The sequence below is a fragment of the Bombus pascuorum genome, chromosome 12 (assembly GCF_905332965.1).
Source record: "Bombus pascuorum chromosome 12, iyBomPasc1.1, whole genome shotgun sequence".
NCBI lineage: Eukaryota > Metazoa > Arthropoda > Insecta > Hymenoptera > Apidae > Bombus > Bombus pascuorum.
In genome coordinates, this window is record NC_083499.1 from 11,648,174 (window position 1) to 11,661,858 (window position 13,685).

Sequence of the window (13,685 nt, forward strand, 5' to 3'; positions counted from 1 at the left end):
GCACGTTTCATGGATAGTTTCCGTACAAGAGATACATCGAAGCCATAAAATTAACCAGCTTTGGAAATACAAAGCATTTGGGTCGTTAAAATACAAATTTAAAAGGCTCTTCTCTTACTCTTCTCAACTCTATACTCTTGTCTGATCTGTAGGATTTCAGGCTCGGTTTCGTTAAAATTTACTATAAATTACGTACATCCAATATTGATATCTATAATAAAAATATGAAGGTTTCCACGGTCATAGATTTGTTCGAGCAAAATTAATCGAAATGTCCAGGTACGTACGATCAATAACGTGTATCATTCTGCTAGCAACGGTTCGTTGTTGGCAAGAGGAAACGATTAAACGAGGTCCAAGTGTACGAAGAGGAGAAAGTAGCGAACAGTAGTACTCTTTCTTTTCAAGCGCCGAAACCCTCTCCAAGATATCTCATCTTCTCTCTGAGGAAGTGAATCGTGGCGTCAGGATCGTCGCAGAAATCTCGCTCGGCGAGAGTTTCCTCAAGATCCCTCGCTTTATCTTGGAGCACCGCGTTTGCATTTTGCAGCCTTTCGATTTCTTCCCAGGAGTGCACTAGCAGCGGATCGGGCTTCAATATCTCATCCGCATTTACACCTACACGAAAACATCTAATCTCTAGAAACATTCGGAACAGTGCAAGTGCACGATACCGTTCAAAGAAAGCGCTCTGAATTTTAAAGGAAAATCCCTGAAGCTAGGAAGCTCCGGTCTACATTCGCAAACAGTCTTTGGTTTGTATTGCTATTACGGAATTTACTAGTAGAACCTCGGCTGAATACTATGCGGTACTATGTCGTAAAGTACATAATGTAGCGAAAAATTTTGTGAATTATGGCAATAGTACAAACGAAGATCACAGGCATAAAATGTAACTACGATTTTGTCGATTGCGATATTGGTCGATGGTTAAAATTTAATATAATGTTGTTGGAATACGACGATATTACACGCATAGGCACAAAACCCTTACACAGACACCCACGCAGGCATTTGAACAGGACACTTAACAGGTCATACTCGTTACTGTATAGAGAGTGGGGCTCAAAGTATTTAAGGGATCGTGGGTCACTACCTAAGTCTAGTCTGAGAGTAACTGGCCAACGATCAACGATTCTTGAATACGTTGTTAATTATATCACTCGCTTATATACGTCAGGTTCTGCAGTTCTGTTTAGTAAACATCACTGAATATTATTTCAACAGAAACATTGTGTCTTCCACAGATTAAATTCTAACAAATGTTATATTCGATATAAGATAGTTAAAAAGAGAAGCGATCTGTTCGATGCAAAAGTGTAAGCTACTTATTAGCAGTAGGTGAGCAATCCATCAAGTTTTTATAAAAAAACTAACAGAATATCGAATGCCTAAAATATGACAACTGCACTGGCAATTTTTATGAAGATTTATATTTTTATAAATACAATTAAGAAAGCTGCAACTTGAGTACAAATTGTTTACCTGTTAAAAAGTAGGCACCTAGGTATAACCAATACCTGGATACTTCATATAAGTATGTTTGCACGTTATATGCATTCTGTGCATTTTTGCATCTTACAGTATATAACTAATATAACAATCAACGATTCTTGCATACTTTGTTAATTATATCACTCGCTTATTACATCAGGTTCTGTAGTTCTGTTTAATAAACATCACTGAATATTATTTCAACATAAACATTGTGTCTTCCACAAATTAAATTCTAACAAATGTTATATTCGATATAAGATAGTTAAAAAGAGAAGCAATCTATTCGATGCAAAAGTGTAAGCTACTTATTAACAATAGGTGAGCAATCCATTAAGTTTCTATGAAAAAACTAACAGAATATCGAATGCCTAAAACATGACAACTGCACTGACAATTTTTATGAAGATTTATGTTCTTATAAATACAATTAAGAAAGCTACAACTTGAGTACAAACTGTTTACCTGTTAAAAAGTAGGCACCTAGGTATAACCAATACCTGGATACTTCATATAAGTATGTTTGCACGTTATATGCATTCTGTGCATTTTTGCATCTTGAAATCTCGCATAAATACATGAAAACGCGCAGTCTATTATAGTCGATCGATATCTTTGAACCGAAGATGTTCGGAGTAAACGTTTTTTAAGAAAATTCCCCAAGCAGAATTTTCTCAACAATTGGCGCTTCATAAAACGACCTAACGCTCGTTTCGAGACACTTGTTCGCAAACTATTGACATCGAACGAGCCGGTCAGTGTATATAATTTCTGCCGTTTCGCTCTTTACAGCACTAATTGCACGGAACATTGCACCTTTCGACTTGAATTAAACGACTAACTCGTAAATGAAGAGAAACGCGATCACAAGGATATCCGTACAGAATTCCAATTAATCAATTACGAATCAGAAAGAGAAAGAGAGAGATTGATAAAGGAAGAAGCTAAGAAATATCATACATCGATACCGAATGACTGGAGGGCTCGTTTCAGAGACCTATTTTCGCTCTCGAGTCGAAGTCCTTTCATTCGCCACTTCTTCGTCCGACACTTCATTACAGCGAGCTTCTTCGGGGCAAACGAGAGGTCGTACATTTCTGCTTCTTTGTCGCTCAAGGGATCCTAACTGCAGCAATAGCACGGCTCGTGCGGTGGATCGATCGATTCTTGCGACGATGCCTCGCATCCGCACCGGCACAAGCTTCCATTATCCGAGTAATCTTTCAAAAGTTTTCCGTAATTACAAACCGCTTGCCTCGCAGCGCAAGACAAGAATTTTAACGTCGATTCTCATAGCTGTACGAAGGAAACGGAGAAACGAGCTCGAAGCTTAGAGGCGCCGCGAATTCATTTTAGAAACCGAGACTCAATGTTATAATTATTATTATAATATTATATTAATGTTATAATAATGTTATTATACCAATATAATGTTACAATTTAATCTTAAAATTAAGATTAATGATCTGTGGAAGACACGAGGTTTATGTTGAAATAATATTCGGTGATGTTTATTAAACAGAACTACAGAACCTAATGTATATAAGCGAGTGATATAATTAACAACGTATGTAAGAATCGTTGATTGTTATATTAGTTATACACATGTTATATTGTTATATTGTTATATTAGTTATACATTAGTTATATTAGTTATACATGAGTATGATCTGTTAAGTGTCCTGTTCAAATGCCTGTGTGGGTGTCTGTGTAAGAGTGTTTGTGTGTATATCGTTGTATTCCAACATATAATAATAAAAATCGTCTATCGAAAAAGAAAGTAATTTTCTATCCTAATATTTTCTATTCCTAGTTGTATAACATCCACGATCGACGTCCTTGCTTCGCGTTCACCAACCTCCTAAATTCGTTTCCCAGCCAACCGTTAAATCATATTTTACAGGTTATCCGAACGTAACTATTTTCCTGCTGCGTGTTTTTTCCTCCCTGTCACCGCGCCGATGTCACCGAATCACCGATGTAAGTGAATTACGATCGTAAACCGATTACAGACAGTTCGGCGCACCTAAACGCGAAACTGGCCTCGAGCACCAGGTGAAACAAAACATTTAGCCTGAATATACGAGTTTGGGATGATGTATTTCGACGCAGCAGTCACACTTTTGCTGCCACACGACCGCGGTCATCGATGAAGATCGATAATCTGATTTAACGTCAGACCGGTCTGTTTTATTGGGCCGCGTAATAAATTTGTTCAGATTTCGACGACGCGACGCTTAGATAGATACGTTTTTCATACGCGATACATATATGTATTATTTAGCGCGCTTCCGTAAACATTCAGAGCGCACCATTCCCGATCGAATTTACGAGAACTTTTCCATCGTTTGCTGTTATTTCCACATCATAGATTAGTATCGTGGAAATGGCAAAAAATATCTTTGCCCGCGATATCAGCTAGCTGTTACTTTTCTTTGCTCTATGTATGTGCAAATTAACTGTCCAAAGACCGAATATATTTCTCTGCAATTCTGTCAAAAACGTCGTATTTCTTTATTACCAAGTTACGTATTTTCAAATTACAAAAAGGCAAATTTTATTTACAAATTTTGAAATTCTTCCGATGAAAATAAAAGAAATATGTACTCTTTCGTAACAAATCGATACATTAAATCCTAGTTATGTTTATAATTCGGATTACGACTGTAGCGGCACACGAGTCATAGGGCGAGGCGAATCGAGAGCGACTCTTGTTGTTGTTGTTGTTGTGCCTCGGAACACGGACGCTGCCTTTTCTTCTTTTTTTTTTATTTTTATTTGGTAGACTATTTACAATCAATTCTCACACAAAATTTTAAGTAAATTATTTTGGCGTTGTACTGTAACTTGTAAAAAGGTATTGTCTTTTTAGTCTGCGGATTTGATCCGTCGTGTCAAGTAATTGGATAACTGATGGATTTTGGTGATCGTTGACTCTTATATTATATCTGTTTCTGAACTTGGATATTTCTTCTTTGACTATGGGTATCTTAAGGTCGCGATGTATCGTTTCGTTGGTAACATAGCAAGGTGCATCTAAGGACACCGCTTTGACGCACGAAATATAACGATAGATCTCCGGGAAAAACAATGTCGCCCTTGAGGGTGTCACGTAAAATAAAAAAAAAGGAATCGAAGATGTAAATAAAAGATAAAAATAAAAAATAAAAAAAAAGAATTTATTTCCTAGCACTTGGTTTAGGCTAACTACAATTTACTTCTCGACTCTAGGCGCGACTTTTCAAGACCGAAGCTCTTACGACTTGACTTTCGGCGGAATCTGATTCTTTTTCTTCGTCATCCCCCGATATCACCACTATCCACGCGTTTGTTAGGCGGTCTCGAACATTCGGCGAAAGGACCGTTGGGATATCGAGGGTTCGTTAGGCACTTCGCTTCGGCGACATACATTGCCGCCAGATCTTTATTTCCCTCACCACTGGTCTCTCATGTGGTTGGCGACACAAGGGCAACCGTCGATCTAAGACAAATTCAAAATTTCCGACTCCCCTCCCGACCAATATAAATAAACGGACGCGATCGCGAGCGAGCAGTTATTATACGAGTTATTACCCGAGTTATTACACGAGCTAATTATCCGCGTTATTATCTGCGATTAACGGAGTATACGAGTTATCGAGTTATCCGAATTATTCATACTCTATCTTTGCGAATACGTCGTACGAGCGTCTATCGACGATATTTATATTCACTTATATTTATTTAATTTATTCCAAATATATTTGACGGGTTGCAGCAGCAATCTCTCTAGTTATTTTATAATATCGATATATATATCCACCACACGTCTTTAACTAAATAATTAAGAATAAAGAAATTTAACAATTTCTCTGCTTCGTTTTAATAATTAAATACTTAAATATTTAATTATTATTATTATATTATTACATATATAATATTAGTAATTATTATTATATAATAATTATAACTATTATAATATATAATATTATATATAAATATTATAATAATAATTAATAATTATTATTAATTATTAATAGTATTATATATGTAAACTCCTTAGAGTTCACGTGGGATAGGGATTCTTTTTGTTTACGGATAGCACGACTTCGTTTCACGGACAGAGCGACCCTCTTTTGTTTTACGGACAAACATTTTTGAGAAACACTCATTTCCCAAACGGACGGACAGAGAGCAACATCGGAGATAGACAAGATTACAGAATAATTATTTAAAATATTGAAGATCGACGGAGAAAGATCGATAGCCCAAGACGTTGAAAATCGATTTTCGATTTTCAGGTAAACATTGTACAGAACTTGTTATTTCTCGTTTATGTAATTTATTGTTATTTATTGTTATAGATCGATATCAATTGTTGTCTATTTCTGTATTTTATTTAAATACTTTCACAATAAATCTCGATTTTCAGACTTCAGAATCGATCACCTGAATTATCCCGACATTTACGATCTTACATGTATACAATAATATTAATAAATATTATTAATTATTATTATTATAACGATAATTTAAGTTATCGTTTTCTTACAAATGTAGAGGCACGCGAATACAGGACAATTCAAATCATGTTGTTGTTTTGCCTCAAGTTCGTTGGGATACAAGTGATGTAAAAATAAACAAACTCCGGGCATAACAATGTCGCTGCTACGCACAAACGTCGAACAAAGACGAATTTGAATTTTCCAACTCTCACCCCCCCCCCCCGGCTAGTATAAATAAACCGAGGCAACCGAAAAGAGTTTAGTACCTAAGAGTTTGTTCCTGTATCAACGAGCTATCCAAGTGTTATTTACCCTACCGAGTTATCGACGAGTATCTAGCGAGCATTTATTAATTAGAAATTTTACTTTGCGATTTATACTCTGTACGAGCGACTCAGCGAATATAGGTTGTATGTGTGTTTATTATTTTTAAATATATTCTACGGTTACGACAATAAGGTATAACGTCTAATAAACCTCACGTTCAAACGTCCTGTATACCAGTCCTCTACGTAAATTACTCTACAAAATTAGAAATCTAATTTTCCTATAATGGTGTTTCGTTCCACTTTTGACGATTACAGACGGTTACTTTTATATTATTGCTGGAAGCAAACTTCTTAAATATTAATAGCGGAGATGAGACGAAAGAGAGATTTTTGTTTCGAACATGATATACCAAACGAGCTAAAAGACCATTGTGCTTCTAATTGATAGTGTCACGTCGGAGACACAAAAGATCGCGGAATTAACGGGTCGCCGGTGATCTCGCGTCGCGGTTCGAACGAAACGATTCTTTCACAAACAGGGTGAAGAAAATAGAACTTCGTATGCGACAAGAAGATTTATTGCATAAATCTGACAGAGTGACGGTTACAACAGCGTGGTTCGGAATATTAAGACAGACTGACTCGAGATGCTAGAACGGACTGACTTAACGCTAGTTTAGGAAGGTCCTTCTACCGAGAGTCTAGTCCCTTTGGAGGGCGCTCTTTTAGTTATTGTTTCAACAGACGTGATATGCGGGGTGTTCGGCCTATCTGGTTACTGAGCGGATGGTCCTCTTAAGTGTGTGACAATAGCGTTGAAAATGTTAGCTATCGGATTATAATTGTACGCGGTGCCACTAATAACTCTAATTGATGTCACTAATGACCCTAATAACTTTTCTCTTTTCTTTTTTCCTATTTCGTAGACTATTTACAATCAATTGTCATAGAAAATTATAAGTAAATTATTTTAGTATGAAAGTCTGAAAATCGAGATTTATTGTGAAAGTATTTAAATAAAATACAGAAATAGACAATTGATATCGATCTATAACAATAAATAACAATAAATTACATAACGAGAAATAACAAGTTCTGTACAATTATTATTGGTACTGTAACTTGGATTATAAGAGTTTATGGTATGTTTGATTCTAGTTGAATCTAATGCAATGCCCCAACAACTTGGGAAATATTTAACTTTATTACACTTCTACCTTTCACTTCGGCCGACCACTTTGCCGCGAATTTCGCACTCGAGTTTTCATATTCCCGTTGCTCAAAGTAGGCTGCGCTTCTATTTCCGGTAGACGCGAGATTTTCTTTTTTTTTGCCGACCAAGTTATTCGAACACAACGAAATATCTTTTTAATTAATTCGTGCTTGTTCGCGTAATCAATTTGTACAGATTGCTTCAGGAATCCCTGCGAATTCTGTGGTAAGCACGGTATTAATGTGGCACGCGTTTCCACGAGATCTAATTACAGCTGCGTTATTAAAATATACCGCGTTTGTATGCAGCTCGTCGACGGAGCTCGTCTTTTGAAACGCGAAAACCGAAACTCTCTTTCTCTCCGTCTCGCTTTTCTTCTTCTCTCTTTCTATTGTACGCGACACAAACGATCGAAATATCGATATAATTAAAAGCAACGAAACTCTCTTTCTAGATTGGCAAGAAAGTTGTCTTATTAAAGGAAATCATTGGACCACGCAGTTACTTACCGTCCGATTCGGCGAAAACTTCCAAACGAACCGAAACTTTCGATCATATCCCGGCCATAGAGTTCCGCTATGTTCGTAATTAAATTACGCGTACCTCGTCCGGATGGCCACCACTAGAATTTTGTTATTAAACCTCGATATTAACTTTTACATATTTATTAGGGAACTTGCGGGCAAAAACTTGCACGCTGAACGAAACGAACGATTCTGTTTGTCGTGATTAGTTTCCGCCAACTCTGCATACTAGTCGTCGAACAAAGAGCAAAGATTTAAAATACCGACCCCTTTTTCAAGTTAAACAATATACAGGAAAAATTGTTAGAATTTAATCTTAACATTAAGATTAATAATCTGTGGAAGACAATGTTTACGTTAAAATAATATTCAGTGATATTTATTCAACAGAACCAAATGTAATAAGCGAGTGATATAATTAACAAAGTATGCAAGAATCGTTGATCGTTGGCCAGTTACTCTCAAATTAGACGTAGGTAGTGACCCATGATCCCTTAAATATTTTCAACCCCACTCTCTATACATAAAAGATATAACTTAGAAAAAACGAAGCTGGTGTCACGGCTGAAATTCGAGCAGCTATATTGCTACGTCGCGTGAGATGGTCCGCGGGACATCCCTCATGGTCAGACCACCTAGGCCTGCCCATCGTCACGGTGGGCCGTATTAGGCCCAAGGAACCTCCATAAACCGCATCTGTTAAACATTAAGTACAGTCATATAGACATCGCCGGTTTATGAAGGTTCCCAAAAATCCGTTGGTCTGTTGCACATCCTCGCTAATTGCGAAGAAAGCAGATGTGCCCTGCGAAACTGCTGGGTTTTCCCCAAGAACAAGGACACCCATGAGCCAAATTTGCAGGAGACTTTCTCCTCGTATTGTATTTATTAACATTGGCCATAACCAATGGGCATCGCGGATCGTTACCCTCACTATTCTACCCAAAAGAGCAAACAGCGAATCCGCGTCCTTAGTTCAGAAGGAAACACCCTCACCGAGTTTTCCTCAGTAAGAGCAGTAGAGCAGTCGGAGAGTCTTGAACAGTCACGCCTAGAGCTCGGAAGTGTATTGGAAACATAAGAATAAAATAAAAGTTTCTTTTCTCCTTAAATTTATTATTATTTTACGTGACACTGGCACCTCGCTGGGGGTAGCCACCCACATGCTATATTTATTTTTATTTTATTTTTTTTTTCAACAATAAAATATAACACTTTACCAAATGTCCATAAGGACAAATTGTAAAAAACCAAAATAAAATAAAAAAAAAAACTCTCTATACGGTAACGAGTATGACCTGTGTAAGTGTCCTGTTCAAATGCCTGTTAGGTGTCTGTGTAAGAGTGTTGTGCCTATGCGTGTAATATCGTTGTATTCCAACAAAAATATCTAGCTATTTAGCATGCTAATCTTGCTTACAAATATTTTCCTCCGATAACATCGATAAAAAAAACTTTGGTATTATACTTATTACTAAGTCGATGTAAGTAAAACTTACGTATGATGGATGTAGGTAAAACTTACGTATGATGTATGTAGCTAAAACCACTAAAATGATTTATCGATTATGTTAGGTTTTCGTCGGAAGTTAGTCCATAGCTATGCAACTTTTACTTCGCGTTCAATTTAGACGATTGCTATGATTCAATTACGATTCGCTAACTCTCCTTAAGAGCGTTTTATTAGACGTTCTAATTCTATGAAACTTGTACAACGATACGAAAGTTTTTCAACATTTTGCGAGGACTTCGTCTTCGGATTAGTTGCTGCTCATCGAGGTTGCAGTTTGTCAGTAAAATAATATATATTATAACAATACTGTTACGAATTATCGACTAAAGAGCAACCGGTCAGGCTAATGAATTAACGCTCAAGGTGGAGGACTTTACTTAAAATTCTGTATGAGAATCGATTGTAAATAATCTCCTAAATAAAAAAAGGAAGGTGGAGGAGGTTTAATAGATCGAGTGTTAGAGTAATCCAGCACTGTATTTGCACTTGTATAAACGTAAAGTGTGATGTTGCCGAGTCCTACGTTGCTGATTCTCCCTACCAGCCGTCGGGTCTTACATCTGACCTTGGAGTCATCAGGTTTACAGCTCTGAGAGGACATGTAATTCGGAATTTTCTAAAAAAGGGAATGGGCCTGTCCGTGCCATAAACGGACGGTCACTCAAAATTACGTACGAATAAATGAAACAGCAACGACTGCAAAAGCTTAGATCCTAGCGTACTAAGACAACAAGATATAGCAAAGGGTAATTTACGTAAAGCGGTGATAAGGTAAATGGTTAAGGGTTTTGGAGAAAGGGCGTAAAAGTACAGATATCGAACGAATTACCAAGCCAAAGATACGTGAGATCGAGGTAGAAATTAGATGAATGTAAGCCAAGGTCTTTTCTCCGTGTTCGATCGTAGAGTCGAATGAATAAATAATTATTTATTATAGAAATATTACTATTACGCGAGAACAAAAGAGAGAGGAAGTAAGGACAGCAGCGGGTGCTGATAATAATAATTATAGTTTCTAAAATTTAGAAACCAAGTTTCGTTTCAAGGCTGTCAGGCTGAAATAAAACCGTCTGTCGATCCAAAATCAAAAGCTTTTAAATAAAAACCTGAACAGTCTCTGTTCTTGTTATTCGATCTTTCTTACAAAGAAGTCTACTCGACTGTGTAAATAAAATCTACACAGAGATATTTTTACACCACTTTCAGCATCGTCGATTCAACCAAGTAAAACTCGGCTGACGAGGATAAGCCTGACGTAACCGCATCGCGATCGGTACACCGACTAGGAAATTTCAGTGAAAATTAATCGAAGCGAACATTTCCCTTTCGCTTACGTGGTTGTCAGACGAGTATCTAACAATGATGGACGCGTATCTTGACAATTGCCTATCGATCGAGGCAAATGACGACAACGCGTTCAAAGAGAAGACGAGAATAGCACAAGTCGCTATGTAGGATGAACAGCATAATGAAGCAGATGAGAAACTGGCGAGACGACCGTATGAAATTACGATCCAACATTTGGTGGTTGAAACTAGCTTTACGCGTCGCTGCCAGAGACACGGACGACGCTTTGCGCGCTGTCCGATTGATCGAACGTCAAAGAGGAGAAATCAAACGGCTAGAGGCGGCGAATAAAGATTGGACGAAAGAAGTCGCTGATATTAAATCTCCTCTGCAGGCTACGTTACGCGGCAAACCGCTTGGAAATCCGATGACAAGCTCGTGCAAGTTAAACACAAGTACTTAGCCCAGAGAGAACGTTTGAACAACGAGATTCGGTATCTGAAAAGTCGGTTGGACGAGGTGCAAGAGGATCACGAACACAGTTCGCAAGTGCAGCGCTTAAAATGCAAGCTCCAGCACTTCACGACCGTCGACCACGCTATGGAAACTATATTCACCGATATAGTTTAACAAAGCCTCAACGATGGCAAATCTATCCGAGGAAATAACGTGTTTCGACCGTTCGAGAGGCGATGCGATCTCGAAGAAGCGCGTTACGATTGCGCTAATCGACGCCACGAATCGTTACACCTTTTATTTCGATTAAGATAACAAGGTGATTGAATGGGTATAATATATATATTTTCAACAATCTGATAACTTTAATATTTCATACAATTATGTGCATGTTTTTTTTTATTTTTATTTTGGTTTTTTTACAATGTGTCCTGAAGGATATTTGGTAAAGTGTTATATCTTACTGGTGAGAAAAAAATAAAATAAAAATAAATATAGCATGTGGGTGGCTACCCCCAGCGGGGTGCCAGCTTCGTTTTTTCTAAGTTATATCTTTTATGTTATGTGCATGTTGACTGCCAAACTACGAATGAGTACGACCTGAAACTCGTTTCGTGCTGGCGACTGTGACGAATGATTTTGACTCGATTGATATGTTACTCTGTCGATGACCGTCTTCGACTAGGCGACTCTGATGACTTGACTCCTTAGTCCTTTTGTTACTTGAAATGTCTTTTAACTAACTATACGCTCTTGTGTTATTACGGTATGGAAAGCTCGGTATGGGTGTGTTTGGGAAGAAAGCGCATTCGTTGCTCACACTCTTCGTTAGACAAGTGAGGGTAAAGCCAGCTTCTCCCGTTGGATAACTACCTGGTTTCTCCGTGATTTTTAAGAACGAATAATAAACCTAGGTGTTAAGGTTATTTGATGTATGTGGAATCAAATAAACGCGTGGGTAAATTGTATTGTGTTGTAAGTAATATATATATTGTGAATATTAAAGTACAAAGTGTGGAATACAATGTAAGCTGACTGAGACTAAAAGAACCCTGAAACCAACGTCGCACGTGTACCGCTTATGGTCTGTCATCGACGCATTCTTTCGTCTATGCGCTATCGATGGCCTCAGCGCTTGAGAAAAACGAAGACCAAATGTAGAGTTTTCTTAGAAGTGGCGATCACTTCAACACTAACGACCAGCTATAAATCGAAAATACTTAAAAAGATTCCGGTTATGGTGGTTCCTTAGGTTTATCGAGGATCTGTATAACGGTGCGTGGGTCTACACTGAAAGACTACCAGAAATGATTAAGCTGGATGATCGAACGAAACGTTTGAAAACAGAATTGAATAGATTCAAAGTTACTGACGGCCATAACTCTTGGGACATTGGCTCGAACGATCGGAATAATCTTAATAATATCGAACGACTGGCACAAGGTTTAACAAATAAGCTAAAAACAATCACGAAGCATTGTTCGCTGATGGCGATCCGGATTGCTTCAAATATATACAAAAAATCATCGAATCGAACGTTAATTTCAAACAACTGCACGTGGAATTTGCAAAATTTAGCGATCAACTTGGTGTTTCTTTGTCTCTAGGGAAATCAAGGAAATCTAACGGGTGTTCGAAAGAATTTGCAACGTTGGACTCTAATTTAAAAGAGATCGATATCGAAATTGATAGATTAAAAAATAATCGTGTAAAGAAGCATTATAGAATCGGCGCCAGTCTATCGGTCTGGAATACTCGAATAAAATAGAGGAGCTCGAGACGATCATCGAGGAGGCACGGTCGACCATGAATGGATCGAATCGTCGTGCGGAAGGAAATTCAAACGAATCGAAGGACATTGAAAAATTGGAAGATTTTATCGGTAGAGTGTGTCACGAGATCAAGCAGTTAGAAGTGATTGTCTAAGTATATTCAGGAGAATCGAGCAGGTGGGGATGTCGCACCCTCAAGGAGACCCGGTCGGAAACGGTAATGGGACATGCTAAACATCCTGCATGTCACAGCCATTGAAACAATAACCAAACAATAGGCGCCCCTGAGGTGCACCAAACAACAATCCCCCCAGAGAGACTAAAACCTTTGTATAAAAACCCTCCAAAATAAGCGCTCGCCTCAGTATGTTGAGACACTTTGAACCGGTCTCTTGTAGCATTTTGAATCATTTTGTTTCTGAACCGTCTTTCAACACTTTGAACCGTCGCTCTATTGGATTCGCATTGTCCGTATCATTTGAATCATCGGCGATCTTATCGATTTCGTGATCTGTTGTGTCTCTGACGCGACAGGGGAGTTGATCGCTCGATCAAAGCCGGAACTGAATGAGAAGAACACGAAATTTTGTTGGGACAAAGAAGAAAGAGCTGGAGCATACGGCAGTAAGAAATTGTCACGCTAATGGAAGAGGGCAACGTTTTGAGGAGGAGA